This window comes from Varroa destructor, unplaced genomic scaffold, assembly GCF_002443255.2.
Source record: "Varroa destructor unplaced genomic scaffold, Vdes_3.0 BEIS01000006.1, whole genome shotgun sequence".
Classification (NCBI taxonomy): Eukaryota; Metazoa; Arthropoda; class Arachnida; order Mesostigmata; family Varroidae; genus Varroa; species Varroa destructor.
Genome location: NW_019211459.1, coordinates 25,994,420 through 26,011,657, shown reverse-complemented (window position 1 = coordinate 26,011,657; position 17,238 = coordinate 25,994,420). Strand labels below are relative to the sequence as shown.

Genomic DNA, 17,238 nt, shown 5'->3' with positions numbered 1-17,238 from the left:
TATTTCAACTTAGGCATTACTTACGAAGTATCGTTTTATCGTCATATCATTCTACGGGGCTTAATTATAGTTTCAGTAGGATAGGAGATACGGAATGATAGAAACGTACTGATATTCTGTAGTGAAACGGGCAAAGGATCGAAATAATGATGTTCTTCATTGTCTGTTTGATGCTGTATATGATTGTAGTTTGACACACAGCTTGTGTAGTGCTCTATTGCGGTAAACCAAATGTAAAAAAATAACTTGGTTTATTTTTACGAACCGTGTATTGACGTGCCGTCACTGGGACCCGTAAGTAAAATACAGCATAGCATAGAGTTGGCATCGGCTGATAGTGGCTAATAACAAATCTGACAGAGCTGTTTTTTTCATTTATATACTCATGGCGATTTTTCTTTATAGAAATTTTATTTATATACTATAAAATTATAGATTTTATACAAACTGTGTGCCAGTGCATAGAACTGATTAGGATACAAAGTGAAGATTCATGCCAGTAGCTCTTGATAGTTCAAGCTACGAACTTTTCATCTTCTAAATTATATTTGGCAGCGGAAATTTTCGAAGGGTGAATTCTCCATGAACTCATCAATTAACACCACCTATTATAACAAGTCAGATATGTGTTGTATTTAGTTTTATCGGTAAACCCACCAATTTAAAAGGCTTAATGATAAAAACCTTGTATATATGATCTATTCGAATCTGATAATTTTTTTTTTACTTTAAAACGCCCAGAGTCGTTGCTCTTTTTTTTACATTTAATTTACATACAGGCTTTTATGTCGTATAGGCTTGTATAGATTTGGTCATTTGTGATAGCTTCAGAAAACCTATCGCTTTTGTTTCTCCTGACAATGGAATATAAATGAAAGTTCGTTTTCGTCAAGATCGTGCCCGAAATTTCGACGCACATTGCAGCTATGATTCTGCATTGGAAAAAACGTGTTCCACCAACGAACAACAAAAGTCACTGGCAGCCATATCATGTCCTGCCGTTGTCCTCAAAAACGACAAATTTCTATATAAAGCCTTTTGTAGTTTCGTTGCTCACCTACTTTTACTGCCTTCGAAGACTTTACGAACGAGCAGTCGATCAATGAAGCCATTTATACAACGGTTGATTACGGCTGGTCAGTAGTGGACCACATATGCCTACGATGTGCAAATAAAGAGACAAAGGTAAGATTTTTGGCAAAGCCGCCAAAGAAGGTGATGCTACGTTTTTGGCGGGATTGGCACAAAATCGTGCATTCGGTCTTATACCGCCTAACCGAACGATGTATTCAGACCTCTACTCTACATAACAGCGAATAATAAGGTTACAATAGACCGTTGAAAAAAATCCACAAGAATCAGCAAATAGGGTTCGTCTATCAAAGCAATATATATATATATATATATATATATATATATATATATATATATATATATAATGTTTAGTTACGCAGCGAAAATGAGGAAACGGATTGGAAACTTGGATGCATCTGCCGTTCAGCCCGAAATTCGCACCCTCAGATTACCAGCTGCCTCGGTACCTCCAGAAATTCCGTAATTATGTCAATTTAGTTTTTATGAGGACATATGAAGACCACTCGTCAGAATGTTTTAAAAAAAAGCCACAGGAAGACTAAATTATGGTCCTTCCAGAATAATGGCAGAAGTTAATAGTGCATATTTATTTTAGTGATATTAACTGAAAATCCGAACAAAAAATATCCCTTGAGCGCTTGCCTGTCAACACTTTTCGACAACACAAAGTCGCGTGTATTACGGGTGACTCGAATTGATCAACCGTTAGCCATTGACGGTACTTCACACGACCGTAGCCCGCTGGTGTCCAATATATACATACATACATATGCACGTTCTAAGATACATTACGTCGTTAACTTACCGCACGATTTCACTGCTTTGATCTGCGCAGATCAATAGAAAAATCTTGTTGCAATACACAGTCTGTCTTACCTCTCTTTCATTGATTTCGGAAGCAGCCTATTATTTGGTCTGCAACGAAACGCTTCTACAGAGATCGTTTCAATCGGATTTTGCATAATGATACCGGATTCATTCGAAGGCTGATTGATCGTAACTGGATTGATGGCTGAAATTGTCCGTGACGTGTGCTTCTACCTTTTGTCTACGGGGCTAGTTCACACCAAATTTGTCTAGCTGGATGCTAATAACAATAGAAGAAGCGGTCACCTTTTATATATGCGGTATTTCGTTCTTCAATTTATATACGAATACGTTTCTTGTATAGGAAGTTTACCTTTTTTTTTTTTAACGGTTGTATTGTAAATCGACCACTTACGACATGCTTCTGTATTTCATGGCATATTAAGATATGACCGTTTGGTAATAGCTTATGGTAGTTACAACGGTTACTGGTAAATAATCGTTGTGTCACTGTTTCTATCGTGGCCCAACGTTGAAATTCGACAGAAACAAGCCGAAAGTTTTCAGCTGGCAGCGACCTAACCGATCTCCTTCTCAGGCAGCGTATCATTATTCAAGTGGGAATAGCCCAATCTAATACTTAAAGTGCTGTCGAGGGAACGAGGCAGAGTTGACCACATCGGCGCGTTCATGTCACCCACTTCTATAGAGCACTCATGCTCGAGTACAGGATACCCTTGATACAACCAGTCTGTTACTAGCTTCCCATAACGTCCTCTATTCCCAGACGTATCATAACGTAAAGCAGACTCAATACTCCTAACTATTAGCAAGGGAGGAATGGAATTGCTAAACGTTGTTTCCAGTTTGTCTGCAGCAAGAAACAGCTACCCTCCATTGTAATTTTAGTGCTGCTTTTTAACCCAGTCTAGCTGCTTCTACGCGTATGCTACCTTCAGCCACCCTCTGAATCTCAAGAGCGCAGTCGACTACAGCTGAGAATTCGGCCCCCACAAGGTGAAGCGCGGTATAAGCTATTGTCAAGACTTCGCCCGCCATCACCCTTTCTCATTGCTCATAATGCATCTCGTGGGAGGTTTTTGCTGTGTTCGCTGCTGCTAGCGTTTCTTGAACTGGCGGAGTTGCCAGTTCAAAAGGACGCACGGAGGCCCCGAAGTGGATCTTTTTTTCTTTGCGAAACAGCCAGGTGGAGCCGTAGAAGCGGACTTAGGGCTGGCTTGCTTCCTTTTGCTTCTCCGCGTTTAGCCGGTTGCCACGCGATCTCTGAGTCATCTTACGAGCTCATCTCACCCAACAGCGATTCCCTAACGAAACGCGTTGCTAACCTGGCTTCTAAACGCTGTCCTAATGAGCGACCGGTCTTTTTGGCCTGCGTACTCTTCAGGACAGCCCTAGGCTTCGACGAAAGGGAGAGCATGAGGTTAAAACATTCACCGAGGGGCACTAGGGTTCCTTGTCCTAGCTCTTTTTTAGTCGGCTCAGCAGACTTGTTGTTGGATCTGCTAGGGATTTCACGATGGCCCTGTGTTGGCCCGTTCCTGCTACATCACGACGAGTTCCGGAACCTCACCTAATCGATCTGCAGCTCTAGGCGTGGGAGGAAGCAGCTCTTCAAGCTGCTGCTGTTAAACGTACGAACAAAAAAAGATCGGCATCGACCAGTATATTTTTACGAACTATATTATGGCGCCGGTGGCGCCTGTAACAGTGACGGCGAATCTGCGACTTTGCGCTGGCAGAAACACACGATATAGGCTTCTTCAAAAGCAATGCCATCATGCAGACAGCTACTAGGAAAGCTTCTACTGTGACACGGCGCATACTAGCGAATAGACCTCAGGCCTCTTACTCAAACATTCATCATAGCTCCCGATTCAGTCTCAGACACGGTAATGCCACGCCAGCGGTTGCTAGAAAGCAAAAGACCCGCGTCAACGACGAAGATGATGGGAATTAAGCGAATTATACGCGATGATAAGAAAGCAAAGGAGCGGACGGGCCACGTAGTCGCCAGTTGACTACGGTAGCGTAATGGACCACGTGCTCCTGGTAGCAAAGACGCAGGGAAAAAGCCATTTCTAATGCCACGACAGGTTACATTAGAGAAAAAATGCTGATTGCACCTGGGAGGTGGTGTCATCTCCTGCTGCTCGAAAAGCGTCGAGCATATGTTTATGTACGGCGTGAATATGTGAGATATTGGTAAACTTGATGTAGTCTCATACCTCATATTTTAATCGGATAAGTTTGCAGGTTTCTGGAAAATATAACAGTATTAATAATAAAAACAATAATAATAAATAATAATAGAAGTAATAGTAATAAAAATTCTACTAATGATATTTCTTATATTATGCAGGGTAGACGCTTTGTGCAGCATGCTTACATCGGAGACTACTCACAAGGAACAGAGGCCGATTTAAAATTATTCCACCTAAGATATCAGCTGAAAATAGCTCGTGACAGACGCTATTTTTTCTTCTTGGCAATCCCTGCAGCAATGTCTGATTCAGTCCAAGCTGAAAATGCCCCCAATAGCATACATCAGACATGCGTTCGACCTGAAGGGTTGGCACATCAGAGGCCAGAGCAGTGCTGTACACCTTCACAGTGGAGGAACACGGTTAGCCTTTTTTGAGGGAAACAAAAGCCGAGAAGTCAACACTTCATAGGACGAGGAATTTATTTCTCTGCCGGCGGCGAAGCTACTCGGTCCCGCCAGGATCGTCTTCACGGCCCTCGTTCCCCAGTTAGCCTCAGGCTGTGTGCGGAGGCTACAGGTTATAATTCTTTTTTCAAGCCTTTAGTAGTAGCAGCGGATATGAACACAATGAACTTCCAGCGATTGTTCCTGCCGTTGATATATCTGGTATAGTGGATTCGCGAAAAACATTGAACGAACGAATCAGCTAGCTATTCAGGGAAAAGGTAAAATGAGTTGTCAAATTTACATGGAGCTATTACACATGCATATTCATTCATATAAATGGTCATTTAAACGGCAATGTTAAAGCTGCTAAAGAAGGCTGCTACTCAGATAAGTGCAGCGAAAAGTTACCAAGCCCTGCTTGCTTATCTCAGTTAAAACAGAACCCTATAAAGGTAAGGCGTTGCAGATTATTCGATAATAGCTGGAGTCTCCGATCGCCCAGTTGCTCATGGGTTTTTCAGGCTAGTGCTTACCGGCTACTGGGATTCCGCCAACTTCTGGCCCACATCAAGACATTGCGCAAGTCTTTGGCAGGGCCGAAAGGGAGGTGGATACGAATGACATGGCTTCTTATCGAAGCAGCTGACTGGAGTGAAAGGTAAGGCGAACTGGGAGGCTCGGGGGCTGAGAGAAATGCGATATCCACTAAGATACCATTTCATAAGAAAATTAACAACCTATTTTTATATACATCAGCTGGGGGCTAGCAGGGGACCTGGGGCTTGAATGAGTGACGGTTTCTCGTACAGTTTACTCATGTACTGCGTTAAGCAATGGCGAAGTGGTAGTGCTGCCAATATCGTCGACTTATCAAATGACGCGAAGCAAACCAAAGGCCAATTGCCGGGTACTAAAGTGACCTCAAATGGAAATTGAAGCTGTTTCGCAATACAATATCATGTCTATGCATGAGCTCGAAGATCAGTTTAGATGTAATGTGGTCGTCTGGATGTGGGCAAACGTGGTGAATCAAACGATAATATTATAGAAATAAAGGATACATTCTAATTCTTAAACTACCTAAAATTGATTAAAAAAAAATGTCTATCGGTACTCAAAAATATTTAAAGGATAAAAGCGCCTCGGTTCAAGATAAGAATTTATTTGGTAGTTCTGTCTTCACGTACTCGGTTATTTGTTTCTATTGCAACTTTATTGTTAAAGAGGCTCAGAGTATATCTCATTGCTTAGACGTTTATGCGAAATAAATATCCAGACAGCGGCAACAAAACTGGGGTCAACAAACGACTTGTCGGTTTTCTGATGGCACTGTTGATCTGACGTCCTTTGGCACTCCCTCGAGTTTTATCCACCTATATATTTTTTACTTTAGAGTGTTACGCCCGGTATCGCCGTTAGACATTCCATCAGACGGCACGTGGTAATATACTACCATTATACGGCTCGCCCTGACACGATCTACATTCGGAGCGAGAAAAAATGGAGCCATCGTCCACCCGAGCCAGACGAAGTCATACGAACCGCCCAGAACAACACCGAGATAACGTACAGCTCCGCTTTTTGGATTGGGGGGTGCTGGTTCCGCACCATTCTCCACATACACCACGGGCAGGAATGGTCCGGGCGCTATGTTTGTCGAAAGCGGTCGATGGAGGGGCGAGGGGGGCAATTGACCAAGTAGTGAGCAGCGGCCTGAGTAGTGGCCATTGTCAGAACTGTATGTACAAAAACCGACGTGCTACAATTCTAGAAATTTATCGATAGCCAAAATGCAAAGATATGCAGTACATCTTGCCAAGCAATGGGCCATCGCTATTCGTTCCTCTAGTAACTCCATGACCAGCTATATTGCCAAACGCCTACAGTGCTGTCCCTATGACTATCTCTACTAGGAGTCCGTTGCTATTCTCCTATAGTGCATAATGGTTCGATTAGTTTTCACGATAATAAATGTCGGTTTCTAGGCGACGTCTGTCCCTGTCTGTGGCCGCTTTCCTATAGCCAACGCTTTTTTGCGGGAGAAGCGCAAATAATTATCCGGCCAGTGGTGCGGTTTGTCGATTTCTATGTCCACTGCTTTACTTCCCCCAGCCTCCCGTTTTGTTATCTCGGGGGCGCCTGACATCGAGGCCGGTCATAGATACATACAGAAAACGACGCAGTCCACGCCGAAGATACAAGCCTGCTATTCGCCACGCATCGAATACAAAAATAGACCGAAACGCTGGGATTGGGGTCAACAATGATAATAGTGGGTTCAACTACTATTGAGAAAGCACTGGGAGTGGGCGAACGGATTGCACAGCGTAGAGGGAACCTTGTTTCAGGAGAACGGTACCAATACAAATATATATGGAGAAAGACAAACAGAGAAAGGGATAAGGTGGATTTCCATTTGAAAGATATACTCTGAGCACTATCACGACTGCATCAAGGATTGCTTCTTGTTTCGTATTACTCACAGAGCGTCAACATTTATTTTGAGCGGGCGAGCCACGCAAAAATATGTCCAGCGAGATGAAACAGGTAACAGTCAGCAGTCCGTGTGTTCCTGCAATCTAGCTTGTAAATAGTGCGTATTTAATAATAATAATAAGAATAATACTCCTACTAGTATATATGACAAAGAACAGTGCTCTAACAAAGGGCGGTAAACATGGGCGATCTTGGATGGCTGCTACGGAGGCCAAAAAAGGCTCATATTGACAGAGTTTGGTTGAAATCGTTTCAAGATGCAGAATTTTTATCAAGACGTCTGTAACAATCCATATTATTTGATCTTTGTAAAAAAAAAAAGCTCGACATACCTATTCATTCATCCTGTCCTGGCTTTATGTATACTTGTGCTATTACTATGTGCTTTCAATAAAAGATAGAGTACCTACAACACGTATGTTGGCTTTTTCAGACTAAAGACTATCAAATGTAAAGTCAGACCCATTCAACGTCGCTGTGTTCGAACTTCTAATATTCATATGCACTGTGACAGGATAGTGCCTGCTCTAGCGTTAGCTCGATACCAACTTCTCCTGGTATATACGTCGCAAAGTGACCGCAGTGAATCTCAGTGTGCTTGAATCTTACAGCTTTATGAATGGAAATTATTGTTGCCATGGTCCTTTGCAGCATCTTGCTTTCCTAGGACTGCGCTAAAGGTCTTACAGCCGCCTACTTTGTTTGTGGTACACAACGGCGAACGTGTGAGACAAGGAATAATGAAACCGAATTAACGGCACACAGTGACAATGACGTACTCAGGAGTACGCGGCCGGTAGACGCTTTTCTACAGCGACCGGGTAAATTCGAAGACGTGTTACAACGTCCGCGATTTTCGGGACAATTGAAAAAAGCTCTGGTGTGTCCGTGAAATCTGTAGGGCTTGAAACGCTTGTTGCATCTACCGAACTGTACTCATTCAGGTTTCGTCGATCAAAATAACGGAAGCATCTGGTCCGTCATGATAATAATAATAGTAAAACAGATCTTAAAAATGTAATGGGTACATTTTTTTTTTTGTACAACGATGACTGCCGCGAATCGAATCGTTAAGCCATCACAAAAGGACGAAATTTCTCCTGTTATCGGCAGGTTGTTCCTTTAGTCGTTTATTTTGAATCTTCATCGTACATACCTCTAGATTAATTGAATTAACTAACCACACCTTACGGGCCTTGCTACGTCGTAGTCTTTTCTGATGAAATGAGTATTTTGTCATTTAGATATTTACATGAAAATCCTCAATTTGACCTCCGAACTTTGAATCCGAAATTTAACCTCAAGACTATTGCAATGTGAAGCGCTGGCCTCTCGGCATACAAAACATCGATTTCCTATTGTGTAGTCTACGTATTTTCCAGAAAAGTATATAAATATGTAAAAATGTATATAAATTTTCTCTCTGAAAATAACAAAATGTTCGCTAAGTACTGATGAAATTGCGCGCCATTATTCGAATCCGAATGCGTCCTTGCGCACACAGTCGGCAAGGACTGACTTCGTTTATGAACCCATCCGTTCAACGCGATTTTAATTACGTGATAGGTGTATTTTTTTCGAAAACATCACAAGTCACGGAGCGTGGAACCTGCACAACGGCTGTTGTCCTATTTACAAGCAAGTTAAATGAAACCACCCAATTATCATCGAACAAGAAGGAGCTTAAGAGGGACATAAGCGCACGGAGGAGGAGATGGGGAGTTGAATTAGTGCTGTCTACAAATTACAACAAGTTTCTTTTTTGGCAGCGTAGAAGAAGCTCGTAAGAGCATACAGATTTACAGTAGTAAGCATCTGCTAGAGCGAATTGTTGTCTCATAATGGGAAACTGTGTTTGTTTGGAGAACAGGTTTATTGTGAGAGGAGTCATTTTTACAAAAATAAGTAATGTGGGTATATTTGAAATCATTACAGATGCCTACACATAAAGTTTTGAGCTAGTGGGGCAATTATTTGAAAAATGAGAAGATTACCTTCGCACCTTCAGCACATACGAACGAAGCATTTCCAACGTTGACTTCAACATCTATAACCAATGTTTCTCACGACGCTACTGTGATAATTATTATGTTCCTTTATATTGCTAAATGTTTAAATGCTATATTGATATTATATACAGCATTGTCACATCAGACCACTTAATCTCACTTCATCTTTGTGTTGTCCTTCGTTGTTTCCTCAGACAAGAGAGGAATTTATCTTGCCAGCTCTATCTTTTTCTACCGATGCTAGATGTGCGAAGACTGCCGTGAGGCTCTTTGATTGCCTCTATCCGAACGAGTACGTTTTGCGGGGAAGTCGATATCGGTTCTGGCCAGACAAAGGAAAGCCGGGTATAGAGTTAAGTTTGGCTGTTCCCATAAGGGCCTGACCCACCAAATGACTGGCAGCAGAAGCGCGAATAATGCCTTGAAAAGCATCAATCGCCGTACTGCTACGAAAGCAAGTACACACAATCAAGAAAGCAGATCTTAAAAGGGAAAAAACCTAAAAACATGGTCTTGGTAAACCGTTAAACAAGATCGCAGGCGCGTATTTCAGCAGCGCACGGCTATGCGCATCTCTTGTCTATCGGTTATGTTAACATACATTTAGAAATGCTTTTTTTTTTTTATCTAATTATTATTATTATTATTACAAGAAAACATATGTCACAGGTTAATGATAACATTTTTTTCAGGCGTGGCAAAAACCAGTGCGGAATTATATTCTAAACCGGATAGCAGACTCATAAACACCATTTGGCAGCTTATAATGGGTAAACATGCCAATGTTCTCGTTTCGATGATCTACAGACGCTTCTATTTGCTTCTTAGTCTTCCGATAAATAAAGAGGAAAGCTCATATCACCATTAATATGATCTAATGGTAGATCCAGTTTGATTTGGTGTGATCGCGTGCAAGACGCCCGCGTGACAACAGCTGAAGATATGACTGAGTAGAGGCTTTTTTTTTCGAGACTACTCGATCAATGGGAAAAGCAAGTGCTTAGCCGGCTAGCGATCAGTCGGACAGCTCAATGTTACAGTTCGATGTATGAAAGTCACCGGACCTGAGGGACAAAATACGAGGAAGAAACTAGTGCTGGGCAGTTTCTGGTTCATACACTTAGAGGCCGCGCTGACTGTGACGCTGGCTGTAGTGGAGCACACGAAACCATAAGTAATACGAGGTCCAAACATTGACTCGCTACAAGGCGATGGCTTCGTTTGAAGATCTGGCCGACCTTCAGACATACGTCAGTGCTGTTGTCCATTTCATCAGCATTGATGGGAGTGGTCGCGCTTTCGTTTGAGTCCGTGAATCGGAGAAGGCGGAGCTACAACCTGCGCGTTTCGTAAATGGACCTGAAGCCGAGGAACGTGACTTTAGCAACTGGCGATTTCTCACCTATTCGTATTGGGCGGGCTATTGAATACACTCGCGACTATTGTGTGACCATAGTAATACGCGGAGCGGCGTTTCTGAGGGAGTAAAAGTACACGCTCGGAGCTCGCTTTCAGCATTTCTCCTCCCAGCATCGATTTTTGAAGGGAGGAAAGTATTATAGAGACAAGGTTTAATATTGCCATTGATAAGTAATTATTGATAGAGCTGTGCCGCTTAAATAAATTAATTTTTTTCCCTGTTCTGTTTAAAAAGTGATACATTCATTTTTGGCATTTCCTCTATGGGGCTCGTAACAAATGATAATGACGTGAGCGAAAATAATATTTCATCATTGTACTTCGCTACGATCCAGTCTGCCCTACAACCGTTCTTCTTTGTCCTTAAATACTGGCACGTCGTCCTTTGAATGCGCTTAAAGCACGGTACGGTCTCATCTAGCCAACGCTCTATAAGAACATAACGATACTAATTTCGATATTGATTTAAGGCATAATTCTTCGAGTACGGACTGACTCTACAAACGTAGGGAACTCAGTGTAGGCGTCTTTGAGCCATTCAAAGATAGAAGTACTACCTAGTCTTCGCTGAGGTTGACACTGCTAGATTTTGCGCTGCCTAATAATCTCATAATTAAGTGTTTCGTTTAAATGTCGTTAAGAGGCTCGCTGTATTGTTAGAAGCCATTTGACTCACCTCCATTCATGACCGTTTAGGTCGATGCGAAGTTAGACCCAATTACAACTTCTGGTCCGTTTTCAGAACGCTTTCTTTTCTTGTATTAAAAGGTTCTGAACGCCTGTAGGTTTCCTAACCATAATGCATTATCGGTTGAATCAACTATACCTCTAGATATCACCGTGGCAAGACTCTCACACCCGCTGAAGGTACGCTATCTCCATTTGGGGCTGAGAAAGCCTTCAAGATGACCGACGTAGTTGCCTAATTATAAATAGTATACATTGTGAGATATAATAGACTACAGTAAACACTATGCACTAAAGATTACATGGTAAAGGTTGTCAGTGCTAGCATTTTTAGCCAAAAATGCTAAGGCGAAAGTAAATAATCAAGGCAAGACTGATGTGGCATGCTTAATAGTACCGACGCCCCCGAGACTACGACGCGACAGCATGTTTTATGAAGACAAAAATCTATGTACTTTAGTGTATTATACATACAGTGGGGTATCTGAAAACTGTACAGACCTCAACATAGGACTCATTGAATCTTCAGAGAGATTAAGGAATAATGCTAACACTGAGCTTCAACTCAGTCTCATAAATTTGCATAGTGCATACGCGTGATTCCCGTTATAAAAGTTAGGTAAAGATTTTACAAAATTTGAGATACATAAACCATAATGCCTTGTGTAATCATTCAAGGATAGGAACTACCATAGGAAACGTAAATGAAATCTACGAACAGCGTCACTGCCGAGCGAAAGCGTCACCGAGTGGGTCTCTGACAAAGGAACCCGGGTGCATCGTTGAACCAAAGTTTTTTCACTAAATCAAAATTGTGAGCTGGTATCTATCGAATCATTGAACCTCATCATGCGATGCTTGAAGCCGTAAAGTTCAGCCATTCGTTGAAGAAGAAAAAAGGACCAGGACCTTTGCATAAGTTCAGGCTTTGCGACATACATTATATGCTATAGACGCTTTGTGTAAAATAGAGAACGTTTAGTTATAATGTTAGTGGTGATACGCCGAACTATTATTACCTGTGATATCTACGATGATACGATGAAGCAGCGGCAATATCTGTCATGGCGTCGTTCGTAGCGAGCACTAGTTTCTCGATAACTCCTACTTTGTGTAACTGTATAATATTTAACCATCGGGCACTAGAGGCAACTAAAACGACGTGCCATAAGGTACCTCTTAAATGTATTTTTTCTTATACCAGCGAGTAGATGTTTCACGAATCATTTCGGGGGTTTGTGACGGGGTTTGTGAAACGAAAGAACACCGATTTCATAAAAATGACAAATGTTTATGTGGACACAGCACGTGAGCTATGGCTACCCTGATGCTAAATGTTTTAATCTGATTTGAAAGATCTTCAAGTCTTTTTCTCCTTCTTCCATATATTTATGTGAACTATACAAACCTTCTGTAATCCCTATACGTTAGTCTAGAGAAACAGAACTCCGATCCACTGTGATTCACTATGCTTACGTATTACCCGCTACTGGCAATAGTTCTTTGTCATATAAAAGACTGCGCGAGAAAATTTCCATGCACCGTTTCCTCGAAAGTAAACGTGATGAGCGTGATTTGCCTCCCGTAGACGTTGCCGCTTTCGAGAAAGCGAGCTTTCTCTTTACAGGCTTTGATTCTCCGAACTGTCGAACATCGGTCCCTATAAGTGCGTCTAAGTGTCCTTAAAAATGTTCTGTGAAGCAGCTAGGCTTCAACCAACCTATCGCGATATACTTGCGAGCAGTAGAGATTAAAGCATTAAGGATATTATCTACGGGCCAAGGCTGCAAAGCGAGCGTTTCCCCTAGGATTGTATATTGGTGGAGATGTCGCCTGATCGAACAGATTATACGATTATACGTTTTACCGTTCAGTCAGATATTGTAGGGAATTGCCGGAAAGTTACCGTTTCAATACGTAAACTGCTCAGGAAGGTCTCCATTAGAATAGAATACATTCAGCAGTACTTGAATTGCGCCTTCTGGGTATCTGACAATATTTAAATCGATATGCTAGGGCTTGCTCAAAAGGCCTTTATCTGAGTAATACACAGTTTGCCATTAAAATTGCCAGTCTTCCAAACAAGTAATTTGTCTTTCTCCATTATGAGATGTAAATAAGTGGTCTCTAATAGGGTAGTAAACTCAAGTGCGCTTTGCCTAAACGCCCCAAACGATTGTCGTTATAGTTTACTTTGTTTATTAACGTTTGCCTTAGGTTGATCTGAGTCCTAGCCGTTACGCCCATCTAGGACCGTTGAGTTTTCCATCTTTGCATACTTTTACACGCCTATTTAATGTATTTACATTTGCGCGTTGACAACACTATTGCTTAGTTTTTTTCGGCATCGCTTGGCAGTTTCTCTTTGGAGCTGAGCACCATTTCGGTGTCAACGTCTTTTCGCGAAAGCTAATAAAGCAAGCTTTGACTGATACGTCGCTTTTCCCTTCATACAATCAAATCATTTGGTTGGTGCTTTGACGCTGCCCTATAGATATGAGGCAGGCTTAGGTGGTATAAATGGTTTGGGCTTTGGTAAGTGGGCGCCAAGGTCCCCTGACAGCCAGGGATCAATACGCTGAGAGCAAGCGGCGCGCGCTGGCTGCCGCAAAACGAATCGCATGACACGGCAATAAATCTTAAATAGAGCTTAGATATAGCGAAGAGCGAGATGCTAGTGAGTAAAAAGAGGGATCCATTGGGTTACAACGGATCTTTCAATTCGCCAGTCGCCGGTGGCGGCTGACCGCACCGTCGTATGTGTTCGTGTATGAGAAAGTGAATATTTTGACTCGAGGCAGCTTCTGAAGCAGGCCTGTTTCCCATGCCTCCTAGATGAGCCATGTCGTGTCTATATTGATATCAAAATTGACTCTCTCTCTCGAAACTTGCTTTTGATGGAAAACGTGGCAGAGTCCAAAGAGGGAGACAGGGAAAACCGTGTGAATAGAATGAATCGCAAGCATGTCGCTGATATAAAATTCGCGCCACAATGTTTTGGGTGAGCAACGCTGGACCTGCAGTGGCTCACAGTCTGTTGCTAGCGGCGGATGAAAGCCTGTTGGGTTTTAACGAAGAAACCAAACCGTTCGTTAAAATTTCGGTTTTCCTCGTTTCTGTACGTAACTTTTCTATTTAATGTTAAAATTTTGATAGGAATCCATGATAATTGCCTGGAATCACTACTTCGCCCATTTCGGAACCACTGTTCATGATGTACCAAAAATTACACAACATCGTCAAATTGGATCGTATACTTATGGAACGTTTCTACGTCCGGCGCTGGAACCGTTACGCATTACTTCAGACGACTGGCTCGCTACCCGAGACGAAGTATGTTTGTGCTCAAACCTACTAATCAGGTGTTCCTAACTTTTCCCTAACACGTTCCCCAATGCCCTATCATAAAGACAAAAATAACACAGATACCTGGTAGAACATTTGTATACTTGTTTGCACTATGTTGCTTCAGAAACTCCACTTTTGACTGAACTTAATTATCGTTTTGGAACCATGTATTTTGCAGAAAGCATGTATCCCTGCTCTATCTAAACTTGTGTATCACACAGGAGTCCACATCGCTTGTTCTCCTCTTACTATCATGAATATAAACACGACTTTTCGTAGTGCTTCCATGAGAAGAGTAGTATATACACCGACACAAAGGTAGACGCTGTGGTCATTTATTACACGCGCGATAATATAACCTGAGGTCACAGCTTTTCCCCGAGGTCGTCTCTCGCACTAGATCTAACTTAGGTTCCGATGTTTGAAAGTCGTTTGGAAACCAACGTCGTCTGCTAAACCGCTTTGTTCATACCGTCAGACTGCTTTCTCTGGTGTAGGATTTCCCCTTTGCGACAAAGGAGTTTGGTTCACCCATAAACGCTTTATCGAGCGTTAACAGCAATGCATCTCCTCTACCGGAAGGACCAGTCGACAAGGTTCTGTTCATATAGCGCGATGAGGTATTATCCTCATATGTTTCTCCCTCGCACTGGTCCATTCACAGAACGGCGTTCAAAAAACAGACTTTTCAGGACCGCTACAACGTACTAAATAACGAGATCAGAATAGATTATCGTGCCTTCCTACACGGATTGTTGTTCCTCCCTTTTTTTGCGTGGTCCAAAGCGTGCATAGTTATAGTTTTGATCTATAATAGAGAATCTCTTTCAGTATGGCGATTCATGTTGATGAAATGTTTCTTAAAGGCGAAAGATGGAAGGGAATTATTTTTTGTACACTTTCCATAAAGGCGTTGGAAGTTGAGCCTGCCAGCCTACTTGAACTTGAAATGGAACTTACAATTATATTTTGTACTGGATTTTATGCGGGGCAAGCAGTATACACTTTATCAGCTAAGCTGCCTTAAACGTTGCTTCAGTGAAGGCCTTATGCATTATATGAAGGAAGGTAGGACTGTTTTACCAGGGGAACTTTGCGTGTATCTTATAATGCGATAAGCTCGTCCGGGAGAACACGTATGTAAAGTGAGGTAATTTCAAAACTCGTGAAATTATAGTACAAAAATCTTCCGTATAATGTTTTGCTTGTCGTGTAATTATCTACGATGATTTGGCTTAGCAAGTTTTTCACTAGAAAAAGCAATGCACGTTACGTTGAAAAGTGCATCGGTGCTATGGCTATAAAACAAAAAAAAATTGTAGCACTTTGTATATTTGCTGCTTCTCCACTTGCTCCTTTATTATTAACAATTAACTAATTCAGGCCAATGTTAAAGCGCATGTAGGAAATCTGCTTTTCGAAATAATGCCGCTCAATGTGTTCTTTAGAGATCCCTCTGCTATTCCATGACACCATTGCAAAGACGAAAACTAGAATACATGTTACACACCGCTAGCGAATAGGAGCGTCGACGCCAATTTCCCGAATTTTCAGTCTATTGCTCAAGGTTTTTTTTCTCAGAACGATATACAAATAGACTGTATATTAAGTGAACTTTCTAGAGTATTAAAAGATGTGTTGCACTATTAACGAGAAAGAAAACCAACTAAGATTTAATTGCATATTCTCTTCTGCTGCCTCTAATTAGTTTCAAAGTTTTTAGGCCAGGACAATGCCGCTAAGGAGTCATGTTAGGGTGTAACGGTTGAGTATAAACAACTTGGGCTGCCCTAATTAAATATTTACAATTCTACTGTTTCAAACGCAAGTCCCTTTCAGTAGCCATAAGGAGCTTCAATTTCTTCTTCGCTATGTTTTATGGGTATTAAGGTATTGATATGTTTACCCTGCAGCTTTTTTGGTTAGTATACAGCTACATGTTCTATGGAGCGCCGAAACTCGTATAAAAATGAATATCCTCTGGGTATCGGCTACAAGCAATCGTCGCAATTAAAATTAGACGCCAAAGACTAATAAGATGCTTTCAAACAGACCTCATATCGGGGATTTCGAAGATCCAGAGTCCTACCCGTATCTCATTTGTAATCGGGCTTTGGAAAATGACAAACGTCCTGTGCTTAATAGAGAACTTACCGCCTGCGACCCCAGGAAAAATAAGCTGTAAAGGAATTTAAAGAGTCGTGCAGAAAAATTGAGACCATTTGTTTTTGAACATATAAAGCTCTAATGTGCTTTATGTTGGTAAAGCATATAAGAAAAAAAAACGCTTCACAAAGGACTTGTTACTGGAATTGTTAGCTCGATCGCGTCGTATAGTGCGTGTAGCATAATCATGCATATCGAAAGCTACACGCGCAAGCTGGATAACCCACAATCCAATTTTAACATACGATACCTTTGTGAACTACATTTGTAAAGCAGCGATGCAGATTAGTACAATAGCAAACAGTATTTAATCAGAGCTGATCTCGAACGATTTGGAAGTGAAAATGCATCGTTAGTCGCAGCCAAAACCCCAACCGTCTTCTTTGTCGCTATCAGTATTGTATGACAGAACTATTAACCTAACTAGCACTGCTACAAAGTCAAATTTCCGGAGCCAGTTTTTCTCATAGATATCAATCTAATATATACCATCGTGTTCTATGCAAGCTAGCCGTTTTCGCCCTTCGGACGGTTAGAAGT

General features: G+C 41.7%; 1 protein-coding gene across 2 annotated transcripts in view; it reads left to right on the top strand.

The window, feature by feature from the left end:
• The window catches only part of gogo (thrombospondin-1 like protein golden goal), a 92,439-nt gene that overhangs the window by 43,597 nt on the left and 31,604 nt on the right, over positions 1-17,238 (top strand). The window contains exon 1 of one of the 2 annotated variants that reach the window (XM_086993640.1): positions 5,045-5,231. The exons of the other annotated variant lie outside the window; for it this stretch is intronic. The gene's annotated coding sequence lies outside the window, so the exon portion shown is untranslated. Of the gene's footprint in view, positions 1-5,044; positions 5,232-17,238 lie in introns of those variants that run through there. 2 annotated transcript variants of the gene reach the window in all.